The sequence below is a fragment of the Marmota marmota genome, unplaced genomic scaffold, assembly GCF_001458135.2.
Source record: "Marmota marmota marmota unplaced genomic scaffold, marMar, whole genome shotgun sequence".
NCBI lineage: Eukaryota > Metazoa > Chordata > Mammalia > Rodentia > Sciuridae > Marmota > Marmota marmota.
The window spans coordinates 101272-118511 of NW_026000053.1; the positions used below are offsets into that span (position 1 = coordinate 101272).

The 17240-nt window shown below is 36.3% G+C and overlaps 1 pseudogene; it reads right to left on the minus strand.

Moving 5' to 3' along the window:
• The window catches only part of LOC107161037, a 62805-nt pseudogene that overhangs the window by 22699 nt on the left and 22866 nt on the right, over positions 1-17240 (minus strand).

The following is a 17240-nucleotide window of genomic DNA, read 5'->3' on the forward strand; positions in this document are numbered from 1 at the left end:
TAATGGGATTAATTAAATTAATTAAACTTAATTTAATTGGCAATAAACTCTACAGAGAAAAATGGAGCATGGAAGAAAGAAAGTGCTAGTACTAACTAGAAAATGGTGAAAGGAATCCATTCGCAATAGCTTGCCACAGAAGGGCTTATTGAGAAGGGAGTCTTTAAACAAGACCCAAGGAGAAGAGAGCATGAGCCCAGGGGATACTTAGAGGAAGAATAACAAAGCCACTGAGATGAGACAAAGGCTGGTATTTCTGGAGCTTGGCAAGGAGGTTAATGCTGAGTAAGCACATGGGACAGTACAAGGAGGGGAGGCCAGAGAAATAATGGAGATGAGATGGGAGGCTGTATCAGGCCCTGCAGACCTTAGTAAGTGCTCAGCTTTTCCTCTGAATTACGTGAGAAATCATGCTGAACACAGGGAAACCCTGAGCTGACATGTTTTAACTGGATCATACTCACTACTGAGTGAAGAAGTGACTTTAAAAGTTGTAAGGGTTGAAAACACAAAGTCTATTTCATAGGCTACTTCAATGAACCCAGAGTGAGGGTGTGGCTTAGATAAATATAACAACAGTCAATTTTGTAAAAAACAAACAAATAACAACAAAAAAAATAGGCAGACTCTGGATCTATTTTGAAGATGGAGCCAACAGAATTTGCTGTAAAATAAAATAGGAGTGAAAAAAAGTGTACTTAAAGAAGACACCAGGTTCTGGGTATAAGCAGTCTAAAGGGCTGTATTAACAAGACATCAGATGGGAAGTTGCATCCTTAACAATCTTCCAATCCCCACTTGACTCTATTTCTCACACAAACCCTGCTGGGATTTTAAAGTTTATGAAACACAGGAATGCACTAGCAAGTACTGTAAGTGCTGGAAACTGTATCTATGATCCTTGCAACTACACTGAGAGAATGTTCAGGAAGGAATCAACATGCTGGCTTGTTTGCTTTGCAGACCTGTTTCTTTGCATCCATTTCTCTCCCACCAAGGAAATAGCTATGTTCTGTATTCAACATTCACTTTAAAGAAAGGAAAAAATGACAAAGAGGAATTTTATTGGTTTTTGAGCTTCAAAGTAGATTTTATTGACATTTGGCAAATGCAACTGCTTAGGGAGAATCAGAGCAATGCCAATCCTCTGTTTTCTCTTACAGGGATGCACCCTCTGCTTCCTGGGAAAGAAACTAGGATAAAGGAATTGACAGGGGATGGAGTGAAAGAAAAAAAAAAGAGAGAGAGACAGTACCTGTATGGTGCTGGTCCCAAGTTACTCTATATCCTGCCCCTTTCCAGCACTAGAATGATTTTTGGTTGTTAAAAGCCCAATAGATTTAAACATGTGGTGTGGCTCAAACCATAGTCTAAAGAATATATTCTCAAAGGGCTGGGGATATAGGTATGTGCTACTTGCCACTGCTTCATACAATGGCTTCAATTAGGAATCAAAATGGGAGCAAGACAAACATGGATCCCATTAAGTTCCAGAGGACTTGAAGCTGAAGTCCACTCCCCCACCAAGTTCCTCTTACAGTGATTATAAAAAAAAAAGTACTCCATATGAGGAGCTATAGTGACATCCAGTGGTTATCGAGCAAAGCACACCAGTTACAAAATCTGGTATATTACAACATACAAGAAGGGAAAATATTTGCTGATACAGTGACATTAAAAATTATATGGCTATTTTTGACTGGAGAGAACTGTGGATGTGGAATATTTGTCATAAACAAATATTAAGAAGCCAAAAAATTCAATGTCTATAAAATAGTGTGTACATCTAGAGTCACAGTATAACATGCACTCAAATTAGGCAATTCAGAGAATGAAATCAGGGTATTTAGTTGCTTTCAATGATTTATTCTGCCTATTAAAATTCTAAAAATCAGAATGGGGGGATACTCAATGGCACAGTGTGAGTTTAGCATACATGAGGCTCTGGGTTCTGAGCACTAGCACTAGCACCAAAAAAAATTCTCAGAAGCATATATTAATAATTATGACCAGAAGATATGACATGTCGCTATTACATTCAAAGTTCCAAACATAATATTACTACTAAGTTATACAAATTCAAGAGCAGGCTATTTCCAACATGATTTCTTGTGTTGTTCAGATAAAATAAGTTATCAGCCTTTTTTAAAGTGAACCAGATTGGCTCAGTTTGATCTTAGTAACTTCAGTATTACCTTGGAAAGAAAGGCTATGTGAAAACGTTCTTGGAATTCAAGATTTAGATTACAGTATGTCTGAGTGACAGAGATGTAGAATGAGACAGAAACAAACCCACCAAATAATCCTAGGAATATGAGTTTTGACCAACTGGAGTGAGAGAAAAACTCTCAACTCTCTTCTATTCTGCAAATCTAAATGTTCTTCCCTATAAGGTCTCAAGATCTCTCAAAATCAGTAAATTTCATAAATATGCAGAATACATGTAAATGGGGCACAATGGGTCATGCACAACTAGCACAAATGATAAAGAGAGGCAGGGATAATTTCCATAAGCCACAGGCAGTTTGCTGTAAAAGCAAAGCAAGGTTTCTTATCCTCCAAGGGCCAAAACTTTAATTCTGAACTCTTTTGTGGATCCAGCCCAGAATCTCACACATGCTAGGCAAGTGTTCTGTCACTAAGCTACATTTCCAGCTCAGAAGTATATATTTAAATTAAATCAGATCATATTGCTCTCTGGGCTCAGACACCCCTAATTGCTTTCTCTCTCAGGATAAAATCCAGGCCACTCCATGCCTATGAGACCCTATAGGATCTGGTCCTCTGTGGCTCTCTGCTGTGTTCTGCCATTACATTCCACTTTAGTGACACTACTCAAGGCATACTGGCCTCTGGGCTGCTTCCTGCATACAAGCACATTGCCAGTTTCCTGCATACAAGCACATTGCCACTTTGGGCCCTTTTCCATTTCCCATATCCTGGATCCACAACAATCTCCCTCTGGCCTGCTTTCTGTGTGCTTCAAGTCTGCACTCAAGCACCACCTTCTCAGGGAGGTCTTCCCGTGCCTCTATTTAAAGCACATCTCTCCCACCCACCTCCACTTGCTGTTCTTCACCCAATCTTCCTTCCCTGGAGTTTATCAACACCTAAGAGATAACAAATATTAATGTTCTTATTCTTCTTTCCCTACTACATGCTGTCTCCAGGATCTACAAAACTATACAAAAGTCAGTATAAACCTGTCTGTAAATATTTGCTAAACTGTTTATGGAAGACAGCCAAGGGAAGCTGGGGAAGTTCCTTTGTTCCTACATTATGTGGAATCTATAAAATGAAATGGGGGGGGAACACTCAAGGTTTTTTTTTTTTTTTATGCACACATACACAAAAAAGAAAGCAGTCTACAAAAGTGAGAACAAAAGGAGAGTTTGTTAAAATAGGAAAACTATTTAAAGACATTTTTAATGCTAACAGAAGTTATTTCAGTGTTGTGAAATTATGGATAATTATCTTTAATCCTTAAGATTATTGTTTATTTCTCAGTTACTTACAGTGAACTGATTTATTTTTGTATTTGAAAATATTTTTTAGGGTTGAGGATATAGCCAGAGGTAGAGTACTTCTCTGTTTTGCACAAGGCCTTGGGTTTGGTCTCCAGCATCATAAATTTTATCAATGGAAAACTTATCACTCTGGTCCAAACTTTTGGCAAAGAGTTTGTCCTTTGGTTCTTTATATCAATGGCACTCATTAAAGACTTATAGGGAGGTATCAGGAGTCATTATATTGACAAAGGATATCTGTCACTGCATATCATATTTAAGGAAGAAAAAATAACCTCATTCTACTTCTTTGTATTCATTTTAATATGCAAATGCAAAAAAGTTTCTTAATTCCATTACTTGATTAGATATATATTGTAAGAGTTTGTCAAACGCACAAACAATAACAACAACAAAAACATTTCAAAAACATATTTGTTTATATTTGGTGTTCAGGAAAACCACAGCACCTCCATAATGGTTATTTTCCTATTATACTGTTAGACAAAGAACTGGAGGCTGTGTAATATTATACATGTTAGCATTTGGGTAGAATTTATGTTTGCAACTGTTTTGCTTAAATATATAATATGAATGCAAAAAAAAAAAAAGAAAATGCCAGAACTAAAATTTCTTCTCATTGTTTGGTCTAAAACATTGTTGATGAAACCAGGAGATATTATGCTCAAATCTTTGATTTTATTTCAGCAACTTCTAGAAAACATAGTAATGGAAAAATACATTGATATTTTTATATGTTTAAATTTAGTATGTATCTCAAATTAATTTTGCAATGTTCCATTTTAAGCTTTTCCAATAAAAGACTTGTATATTTCATTCTTTAGTATAAATAATTTTCAGTGTTCTCAGTGAAAACTGCTACTCAATTTGCAGAGCAGATCTATCTTATTGAACTTCAAAGCTATTTGCTAGGGATAAATTGTAGTGATTATAACCAAAAGAATAATTTTAAAGTTCCCCTCCAAAGAAAAGAGGATGAGATACTATGGCTATATGTGATGCTAAATAAAAGCTTTATTCTTGTTAGTATAAGTAAATTAAATAATTTGGGATATGGCAGATATCTTTTGAGAGCATCATAGTTTGTGAGATTGATTATCACAAAGAGAAGTTAAATTAGTCAGAAAGGACAATGAGGAAAATACACAGTGAGCTTTCTCTGTCCTAGGATACAGGGAGCCGAGCTGGCACTGCAGATTGCGTCAGAATGCAGGCTCCCTGGCAGTTATGTAACCATCCTCACTCAGCTGTCTCGATCAGCTGGCACTGCTGCAACTCATCAGCTGTCAACTGCAGAGGTGCTCAGGTTCCAAATCCCCCATGGAGACTGTGGAACTATTTTAATTTCTTTTCCACAGGTTTCACTCTGTCCTCTCCTCGGGTTTCTGACATGTCCCAGGATAGCCGTCATCAAACCCGAAGTCTATCAACACTTTTTAAGGGTTCAGGAAATGCAGTCAGTGTGAGGTACATCCACTTCACAAGGGTCTCTTCAATATGAATCCTCTTAAGAGCACACTTCTGCCAATATCATTTTTTAAAAATTCTGTTTCATCAGAGAATGGCAAATCTCTCATCTGACTAGACCCTTTCTTTGGAAACAATTCTCTGGGGTGTAAACTTTGGAACCTAACAAACAAAGGGACAATTTTGTATACTGGCAGTCAGATGAGAAAGTGAATGACTCTAACGACTAGTTATAAAATTCTTTCACAATTCTTCAAAAAAATTGAAGGAAGTAATTGAGCTGTCAATGATAAGTTATTTAAAATGACTTTGATGACTTATTACTAAAAGTTTTTAATGTATAATGAGAAGGAATTTGCAATAGGCTGAATAATAGACCCCCAAAATAACTCCATATGAATTCCTGTGAATGTCATCTTCTATGAAAAAGAAAAAAAGACTGCAGATGTGATCAAATTAAAGATCTTCAAAATGAGATTTTCATGGAATATCTAGGAGGGACCTTATAAGAAAGAGGGATTATATTTGGTGCAGACAGAAGAGGAGAAGGCACACAGACAGAGATTAATGTAAGACAGCCATGAGCCAAGGAATGCTGACAGCTTCCAGAATCTGCAAGAGGCAAGGAATGTACTCTTCCCCAGAGTACATGCCTGCTGACACCTTAATTTCAACCCACTATTACTGATTTCAGATCTCTAGAGGTCTAAAAGGAAATTTTCTGTTATTTTAAGCAACAAAGTTTGTGAAAATTTGTTATAGCAACCACAGGAAACTAATATAGAGTTCAAAGAGTTGAATGGAATTGCCATAACAAACTCCTTCTGTTCTCATCTACTTATCTATAAACATGTTTTTTTTTTAAATCAATGCCTTTAAAAATAAACAGGGAATAAAATTATTGTTGAACCCTGTATTGCTTGAGTAATGAATTCTTTATAACTTATTAAAAGAAGCTTTAAAAAATCTCCATGGTTCATAATACAAAACCTCATTTCCAATTAAAAGACAGAAGTTCAGTGGATTAGACAAAGGGGAATGAAGGAAAGGGAGAGAGGATAGAAATAGGAAAGACAAGTGGTTTAAATCTGACGCAACTTTCCTATGTACATATATGAATAGAACACAGTGAAACTCAACATTGTGTACATCCACAAGACTAGCATCTGAAGCAGAATAAGACATACTCCATGTTTGTATAAATATGACAAAATAGACTCTACTGTCATGTACAATTTAAAAGAACAAATACATTTTTTAAAAAAATTGAAAAGGTTAATCTTTATATCTTCAAAATGTAAAGGAGTTCTTTATAATTTTCAAGTAAAATCTATGGTGCACAACACTATTAAGAGAATGACAAGCTGGGCATGGTTGTACAAGCCTATAATCCAACTGGCTGGGGAGGCTGAGGGAGGAGGATCGTGAGTTAAAAGTCAGCCTCATCAAAAGCAAGGCACTAAGTGACTCAGTGAGATGTTGTCTCTAAATAAAATACAAAATAGGGCTGGGGTATGTGGCTGAGTGGTTAAGTGCACCTGAGTTCAATCCCCAGTACCCTCCCCTCCCCCCAAAAAGAGAGAGAATGACCATTGGGAATTGAGGGTGTAGCTCATTGGTAGACATCATGCAAGGCCCTAGGTTTGATCCCCAGCACCACAAAAAGAGTAAAACAAAAAAGAAAGGAGGGATGATGGGGTGGGGGAAGATAACTACTATGGATACTTATAATTGCCCATACTGCCATCAACATAAGAAATAGTCCAAATAACATTCTGTTTTGTCAACTTCTCAAAAAAAAGTTTAATTGTGTTTCCAAAGATTATTATAAAATTTATCTTTCCTTCAATTTGAACTCAGAGCTGGTATGGCTCTGTGAACCGATGCTGGGAGCCATTAGCCAAGTAGGTATGACAATTTCCTTGCCAGCGTACCCCATGTTGCAGTGACATTGAATGTAGGTGACCTTGTTCAAGGACCAAGGCGGATTAGGGCGTTCCCGGTTTAGGTTCCAGATTTAAGGTTTAAGATTATTCCTGCTGGGAATAGGGCGTATCCTGCTGCCTGAGTTCCCCTTGAGTTCTCATGGGATTCAGACAGTTATTTTTGGGAGACAGAAGCCCAGTGGAGGTGGATTTGGGCAGAGAACGTGGATTTCCCCAGAACGTGATTGTAGACAGCTGGTGTGAGTTCGGGAATAAAGAGTTGCTGTTTGAATCTACAAGCTGTGTGGTGGCTCGTGATTGTGTGCCCAGCCAGACTGCGGCAAACCTATACTCTTGAAGTTGAGGCAGGAGAATCCCTTGAGCTCAGGAGATCGAGATCAGCCTCAGCAATATAGTGCAACCCCACTTCAAAAAAAAAAAAAAAGAAAGAAAGAAGAATACAATTTAAACAGTATGTTTTAGTTCTAAAATTCTGATATATCATTTTTTAAACAAGGAACAATGCTAAATTTATAATATTTCTATTCTTGTTTCCATTTGGTGCTATATTCTTGACTAATCACCAACAATGAAAAATAAAAAGTAAAGAAAAGATCTGATCATATTGTCTTTTGTTAATTTTTATATATCTGAAGAAAATCTTTGTCACATGACCTACAGAGCACAAAACATGATGCAACATTATGATTCTGTATCCTTACCTAGACCTATATGAGGCAGGTGTTCAAAAAGGGTCCAACTGTTGTCATCATGTAATGATTCTTCAGGATCAAGAGCTGGCAAACATCTCGGGCTCTTTGTCACTGGGTACCTCTAAAGCCCTGCGTGTTTCATCTTCATTGAACACTTTAATCACCTATGTAAGAAGAAAAAAGAGAGCTAAAATATTCTTGTTTGATTTTTTAAAATAAATTTTATTGCATTCATTAAAGGTATACAACATGATGTTTTAAGATTAAAATATAGCTAATTAATTAGTTATCATAGTGAAGTGAATTAACATATCCATCATCTCACATGGTTACCTATTTGTTGTGTATGGCAAGAACAATTTAAATCTACTCATTTAGTAAAAAATCCAAATACAAAGACTAACTTAGTCCTCATGATATACATTAGACCTTTGGAAATGTGAGTCCTATATATCTGTTAGTTTGTATCTTTGATCTATGTCTCCCATTCCCCCTTCTCCTCACTCTGTCCTTGTTTCTGTATTTTAATTTCCTAATAAAAGATGATACCACATGCAACTGAAATCATGCAATATTTTTCTTTCTATGTCTGGCTATTTCACTTAGCATAATTTCCACCAGGTTCAGACATGTTGTAGTGAATGACAGGATCTCCCTTTTTAAAGCTTAATAAATATTCCATTGTGTATTTTTATGTGCATATACAACTGAGTATATACAAACATCCATGGTTCTTTTTATCTATTCATCCTTTGATGGAACATTTAGATTGTTTCCATATCTTGGCTATTATTATTGATAATGTTGCAATAGACATGGCAGTGCAAATATCTTCAATAGGTAGTGATTTCATTTCCTTTGGGTGTACCCAGAAGAGGGATATCTGGGTCATATGATCATCCTGTATTCAATTTCACTAGAAACTTCCAAACCATTTTCCAAAATGCATGAACTGATCTAAATTCCCACCAACATTTCCCTTTCTTTATATCCTCACCAATACTTCCCTTATCTTCAGAACAGTCATCCTAAGGGATTTTTGGTGATATTTCATAATGGGTCTGCATTTCCTGATGGTTAGTGATGATCTGCACCTTTCCATATACTTGTTGGACATTTTTTCTGTCTCCTTTGGACCTTTGCCCATTGTTTTTCTGCTATCAGGTTGTAAGGACTGTTCTTTTATATATGAATCTTCATCAGATATGTGATTTGCAAAGATTTTCCCCAATCCATAAATAGCTTTTTCACTAAAATATTTAATTAAAATAACATTCTAATAAGCCAGTTTACCAGTTGAGCTGATTATACTAATTTTCTTATACACTGAATGCTACCTAACCAAAAGTTATTTGTCAAGGTCACTTTGTCCAACAAACTCCATTTTTTTGCATTGTCTAAACTAAAAACCATTCAATGAGTATTCAAAAAATTTCCCCCACCACTTTGCTGTATTTAAAAATCTATATATCTCTTATCAATACTTTAAGTTTCCCATTCCATATTTAAATCTTGTACATAATCCCAGTAATGTTAGTGATTTATTCCCAGGTGCATTTATGTAGTATGGAACAAAATCAGACTGTTCGAAAACATTTTTCCATTTCAGGTATAGAAGTTTGGGCAAATACTGGATAGATGCTCACCACATCCTTTTCTTTACTCCCTTGCAATTAATGTTGCCAGAAGATTGAGTTTGAGTCAGTGGAATGTGTGTGTAAGGATTGCTGCACTTCCAGGATGCCATAAGATTCTCCCAAATTTCATCCCCTTTTCATCTCCCCCCACTGAATGGAAACAGCTGTGTGGATAGCCCAAGGGAAAAGGAAAATCATGGGACAGAATGAGGGTTTTTCCTTAAATGATTTCGAAGAAGACGTTTAACTGAGAAAAGTCATTATGAAACAATAACATGAGCAACAGATAAATTTCTATTGTGCTGACTCACTGTATATTAGGATTTATCTATTAGATCAGCCAGTGTTACCCTCAATTATATAGAATCAGAGGTTATATAAAATACCCCATCAACATTTATCAAGCTGTGCTCTGGACTAGAATTTCCAATATTAACTATTCTATGTGTTAATTAAGTAAAAGAAGATAAATTCCTATGACAATAGTATGGTAAGATCACATATAAACACACAACTGGGAATGAGAGGAAAATTCAATATAAGAAGTATGCCTATTGTAAGAACATTGAAATGTCTGCATTTTTAGAAATTTGAACAAATGCTAAACAAAATGATATTCAATTTTGTCCTATCAATTATTTTTTAATTATACTTAATGACAATATAATGAAATAATTACTTTCCTACAATGATGGGAGTGATATAAAATGGTAAAACTATTTTGGACATCTATTGGAGAATATTTATTAAAAGCATTAAAAGTTCCATTCCTTGAACATAGTAATTGCACATAAGCAAACTATCTCAACAAACCTGTGCTAAGTGTACAAAATGGCTTTGGGCATTGACATGTCCAATGAAGTATTATTTAGAATTCTACCAACTTAAACATTCAACAGTAAAAGAAAGGTAAACTTTCACAGAATGGAATATTATATGGTCCTTAAAACTGTTATCCAAATAAACTACCTAAGAATGTGTACAAAATCTTAAATGGAATAGTACATACTTGTTGGCTTTGGGTACCTGGCACCACTCCTCTTTATGGCACCATTTTGATTTTCTTTTAAAGTACCATGCCCTACCTCACTTGCAATCCTTGTGATTCTGACAGCTCTTTCTTCAGCCCAAAGATGGTGTGCTGGAGCTGCTGCAACTGGCCTACAGGAGCTGACTGTTAAACATTCAGAAATCATGCAAGTCAGGCATCTTCAAATTAGCCATGATGGAAGTATTTATACTAAAGAAGCTAATAAATGCCACAAATACTAAGGCTTTTAAAAAGCCTTTTTTTCTTTCTAATTTTTAAAGCCAATTTATAAGTGCATAACTGCCTCCACTCCAACCTCTGTTCCAAGGTGGAAGGTATTTCCTAGTTTGACCAATCAGTATCCAGATGCCCCTGACAGCAGTTATTATTTAGCAGAGGCAAATGACCTATTCAGAGCCAGAGCCAATGCAAATTGCTACTCCATAACCATAGAAGACACCCTCTTTTCTACTGGGCTTAAACTTGGGAAGACAGTAGGCCGAAGCTGTGACTGTTAATCATTGTTGGTATATAAATCATACTGCAAAAATTTAAATGCTTGTTTCTACACAAATTCTTATGTTGAAACTCTAATCTCAAAGTGAAGGTATTTGCAGGTGAGACCTTTGGGAGTGATGAAGTCATAAGGGTGGAGCCCTCCTCTATGGGATTAGTGTCTTATGGAATTGGTCACTCTGTGATAAACACTTGCAACCCATTCTTTCTTGATTGCACATATGATATCCTCCACCTGGAATATATTTCAAAGCTCCCATCACCAATAACATGTTTTCTTTGGCCAATTCCTACATAAATTTGACCACAGTTCCAATAGAACTGTCTCCAGAAAGTCTACCCTCACTACCCAAGGCTTTGTAATATGCCCTTTCACGTGATTTTTTTTTTTGTAATTATCTGTGTGTCTTTCTCCTCAGGCATGCTAACAAGCTCCTTTAAGGAAAATCTCCATTTATTCACCATGTATGACTGTATCACAAGGAACTAGCCTGGGCAATGCTGGCTTAATAAAAGTCTTCGGAGTGAGTGAACTTTGGACTCACTGCAAACCTGTCACCATTTTGCTCATTACAAGTACTCAAAACCTATTTATCACATTTACCTTAGAAATATTTTCTGTCATGAAGTATGTGATTTTTACTTGAAATTTCTATGCTTAGAAAATTAAAATTCTTTTCAGTAGAAATAGATAGGCAATTTTTCATCATAAAAAATTTTTAGGTAAGAATTGACTCCAGGTTGCAAATATGGGTTTTAATCTTTGAGATGGCCATAAAATCATCTGAACAAGATCATGAATATATGTTTTGAAGCCAGTTATGATTGTCTATGAATCTACATTTACTTTGTTACCTAACACATGCAGGTCACTAAGATGCTAGGATCTTTCTGTAGTCTCAGCATAGCCCAGGTTTGCACCTGGGTAGACTATGTTTGCAAGTATTGCATCTGTGCTAGAAAACTGGTGGCATTCTAAAGGATGCTCCCACTATACATTCATGCTGTTGTAGTCAAACTGACTGGAACAAGCATGGTGGGTGCTTCTGGAAAAAGCAATATAAAAATGCCCACTTCTGAGAGGACAATAGGCTGCCACTCTGGACTGCTCCTTTAGGTGGAGCAATGGTGAGTCACTGCCGCAGCTCCTTGCTGCACATACTAGGCCAGAAATGGGGAGAATGACCAGTGGCTACTGCAAAGGTTCCCTTCACCTCCTCACTATTCCCATGTATTTTCTTGCAGGAAACACTCATCACCTGTGATCATAGAAGCATGCCTCTTATTTTACATGTTCTGTCTTCTACTTTAAAGAGGCTAACAAAATGTAAAACTAGGGCATTCTGAAGCCTCAGCCAGAATAGAAAAGAGGGAAAGAACAGAGCAGGAGGTAAAATTGGGGAAAGTGAGAAATTTAACTAACCAATCGGGAAATGCCATTGTTTGTTCAGACTATGTTACTGCGAATATGAAAAAAAAATAAATTGCTGAGAATTGAAAGACACAAATTTAGAGGGTGTAGGCCAACTTAAACTTCTGGCATAAGCACACATATTCATTTTTAAAATAAATAAAATCTACTGAGAGAAAAACTTAAGACTTTTGTTTGAACTCCATTTCAAACCCTTATTTTTTAAAATCCTATTTAATGCTGATATTTATCCAAAATACACACTTGTCTATTAATGGTATAATTATACCTAGGTTAATATTGAACAGGAGTAAATCCTGTCATCTCTGAGATCCATTCAGTGATTATGAAGGCTTTTTTCACTACCAGTGCAGTACCACTGTTAAAAACTATTTAATTTATATCCATTTCTCCCTTAAATACATTAAAAAGGAAATATCAATCTAAGCCTTATGTCTCTAGAAGAGTTGTGTGTTCCTATTGCAGAAAGTATGCTCAATCTTCCTGTTTCAGGAAAAAAGTCAACTCATCAGAAACGCTATCTGACTAATATGTACTAATGCTAACTTTCATGTTTCTGTAAAAACCAAAGGCATTTTCTTAAGAATCCTTAGAAAGAAATATCAATATACTCTTTCCTCCACATACTGACAGAGAAAAAGATATTGTATATATAATCATGCTATTTAATAAACGGATGTTATTTATTTCCAGTTCAGTGGTCCAAACATCCAGTTTGCTTTATAAAGTGGGGAAAAAAATAAAAACTATGAGAGTATTACTCATAACATTTTATTTATAAGATTGTTTGAAATTGCATGCCAACAGGAAGAAAATTTTCCTGGGCCCAAAATAATAACTAGAATGACCCTTGTTTCATTGATGGAGAAGAGTGACTAATAAGGGAAGTACAGCTCAGATAACATCTGTTTATTTCATCCCACCAGCATGTAGATAGGGCTCCCAAAGAAGCCATGAGTGTACACTAAGTTGGGAACTCTTTGGTGCCACTGTTTTGCTTGCAATCATGACAATCTTGACCTGCAGAGGAGTTTACAACTTCAAAACTTGCTCTAGGGGCTGGAGTTGTGGCTCAGTGGTAGAGTGCTCAGCTAGCATGCATGCATGAGGCACTGGGTTCGATCCTCAGCACCACATAAATGTAAAATAAAGATATTGTGTCCACCTAAAACTTAAAAATAAATATTAAAAAAAAACTTTCTCTAGGAGCGTGTGGAAGGTAGCAGTGAAAATTCAATAGCCCCAGGAACCCCTGAAGGGATGTGCTGGAATGTGGGTGAAGCCCACCTGTGTTTGGGCACATGTCCTATCGAGGTGTCTTTATCCACTTTACATACCAACTCCTCCACTGGACTGCCCTCCATAAAAAGTAAATGGAGGAAAATAATCAAAAATGAACCTATTTTTTTAAGAAGAAGACAACAATATTACTATTCAGTGAGAAAACAAAAAATTATAATGTTCAGGGAAAAGTCTGAAGGCCCTAAGGTCTCTAGGTTAAAAAGATAAAATGTTTACAGTGTAAGCCATAGGCCATTTCTTTAAAAAAATATTTAAAAATAAGCAAAAGATAGAGAAATTGAAAGTCAATTCCATAAGCATAGATGTGCTCCCAGAGCATATTCAGTATCTCTCTGTAATAAACAATCTTCTGAAATTTTGACTCCAAGAATGAATTGTTTGGAAAGCTGTAAGGAAAAGCTGATTAAAGACTAAGCAATCAGCCTTTCTTCTCCTCCCTGATGACCCCAAGGAATGTGATGAAATGGGATAGGCAGCTCCTGTCAATCTGGGTCCATTCTGGAATATTTGCAGTGAACTCAGCAAGGGGGCTTCAGACCTGCCACGACTGGAAAGTAATTAATACTCCATAGGTTTCCCCCACTTATCCTTGTTTCTTCAGAGGATAGTACAGAGAAGAGGAACCCATTGTTGTTCAGCAGGAAAAAAATAAATAAATAAACAAGCACAGAGTAACCATGAAAAAAAAAATGAGCAAGAATCCATATGATGAAATGAAGGAAAAGAAAAAAAGAGCAAAGTGAAGAAAAAAGATATTTGGGTCATAATTATCACTGGTTATCTTCTGTATCAAAGTTTCCATTTTAGGAAAATTAAAATTTAATTTTAAGTTAACTTAATATAACTAATTAATATTTAGTTTAAAAAAATTTAAACCAATTAAATATGATGATATCATATTGAAAAGTATATATTGTTATGCAAAAACATAATTTTGTTAATTATTTCTTATATCTATTAATGATATGTACTATTAACACACAATTAATAGGAATTTTAAAATAAAAAACAAGTCCCAAAGAAACTTTCCATGCACAAGGCTCCAAAGCGCAGCTTATTTCTATTATTCTTTAAAAGTTTATCATCCAACTAAAGTAGGATTCTAATGTTTCAAGATTGTTTTATTATTGTTTTTAATAGATAGGTAATGTACCTAAAGCATGTGAAATATTTTTATAATGAGATCAGAGTAGCCCTGGATTTTTATATCTTTTTAAATAAGGAATGCAGTGTTGTAAGATAAGAGGAGACATTCTTAGATATTTTGAATTAAGCAATTCAGTGTGTTCCCTCAAAGGGAATGGGAAGTAACATATTCATTATTACTTATTCCAAATCTCTAACAGTGTTTTTTAAATGTTATATTTTAGAAACAAAGACTGTTCCAGAAGACCCTAATAGCTCAAGAAAAGCTGTTGCTTTCTTTTTGCCATTCTGTATTATTTTGCAAGCTGTCAAATATTTACTAAGAGCAAAAGAGTACATAGTTTAGAGAAATCAGGTAGCAAGAAAAGTCTTAAATTCCCCCTTTCAAGGAAGATATTCAACAACACATTTTACATGAGCATTAACAATACCTGTGTAAGTAGCTGATTCAAAATAAATACTATGACCAGTATCATGATTATAGGAATTGATTGACACAGCAGGTCCATAGCCTTAACCTACCCTTCAACTTTAGTCCCTACAATTTCTTCCTTATTCTCTCACTCCAACCACACTTTTTTTCTGTTTTCTGAAAGACCTATGCTCCTTTCCAACATAAGGCCCTTGAGCATGCAACTACTTCTGCCTAAAACATTGTGTCCTTGCCTTCTATTTATTCTCCTCCCTCAGACCTCAAACAAACCATTATATCTGTGGGAGAACTTTCAATGACCCTCCAAGTGTGGATTCAGCCCCCTCCATGTCCACACATGTACAACTATGTAATCACCATACATAACTCTTGCTCTTCAGACTGTTGCAATACACCAGGAATCTGGTAATGTTACTTCCTATGATATTCCCAGCATTTAGCACAACATGCCACACACACTGGAAATCAAAATATTGCTCCAGTGTGGAATGAAATCATCATGTATAACCCTGGGTGAGATAATACTAAGGTTCCTAAAATAGCAGCTTTGAAACCTCAAGAAATTTGGAAACTGCTAGGGAAGAAAAGATACATGTTGACTAACAAGAAAACAAAGGCATGTTCATAAAATTTGCAAATAAAGCTGAATTAGGTGACTTATATCTTAAAAAGACTTGGATCCTGTGATAATTAGAGAAGAAGGTAGGGAAACATCTGAGGGTGGCAAATATCATGAGCAAAAATATCAAGGAAGAAGGAAAACCAATTTTGACAAGAAGAGTTAACAGCCTACCTTGCTGACAGGGGAAGGATTGTGTTACCAAGAACAGGTGAGGAGGTGAGGCACAGAGCCAGCAGCCCTATGGAAAGGGCCTTCACCCAGGGCTGGGCACATTGGCTTCCATCAGCACAAACTGGTGAAGGGGCCACCACAGAAAGGGATCATTTTAAGACAAGCAAACTATAGGGTACATTTTAAAAACAGTTGGCAAGGGAGAATTAAGTTTTAAAATAATGGTTTTACATGAATATGATTACAAAGTGGAAAGAGAATAAGGATAAACAACCTTATGTTGACTTAATCATTTAGGAAAGGGCTCAGCTACAAGCAATAGAAAGTCTACACTACACTGGGTTAATCAGATTGAACTGCTTCCTTCTCTTCTCACAACTAAAAGCAGAGGCAAGCAGCTCAGGGTTTAGTTAGGCAGGTCCATCTAGCTCCCACTAACTGGGGCTTATTCTTCTTTTCCCTGAACCTGTTATTAAATCACCAGATGGATAATTCTCTCAACACCTCGGTAAAAACAGTGGCCTCATATTCATTTGCATGTTACTACATTTCAATATGAAAAATACAAGGCATGCCTCAATAAAGAGATACACTGATTCAGAACTAGAGGCCCATATTACTGGGAATCCGAGGACAGTGTCTAAGAGTTCTGGATATGAATTCCAAATGCAATGATGGAGTTTTATAATGTACTCTAATTTTCCCATCCAGACATCAGGCTGAAGAATCCAGTGTAGCCTCACTACTAGAAATCCCCTAAACTTGGCATGGAAAGGGATTAGTATTGCCGCACCTGATAACTTGGGTCAGTGACACTGCAGAATCATGACACATCTAGGCTTCCAACCAAGAGAAGAAAAACAGCCTTCAAGCAAGGAGAGGCTCAGAATACTTCCTTAAAGCCCTGCCACACCACTCAACTCGTTCTCCCTGGTCTACCTTTTCTGATCTCCTATCTCAGGCCAGATCCCTGGTGAGGGCTCCTCCCTCAAGGTTGTCTCCTAAAAGGGGTAGAGAAACCCTAACTCAAATGGGGGTTCAATTTTACAGAATAACTGGAAGCCCTTTCAGTTTGCTCTGTTATGCAACAATAACCACCCCAAAAAAGTGCGTAGGGTGGGGGGAGCCTGGGGCTGTAGCTTAGTGTAGAGCACTTGCCTAACACATATGAGGTGCTGGGTTCCATCCTCAGTACCATATAAAGAATAAATAAATCAAATAAAGGTATTGTGTCCATTTACAACTAAAAGTATTTTTAAAGGCAAAAGATAGTGATCCAATTTCATTATTAAAAAAGCAAATATTAAAAGCTGAGTTAA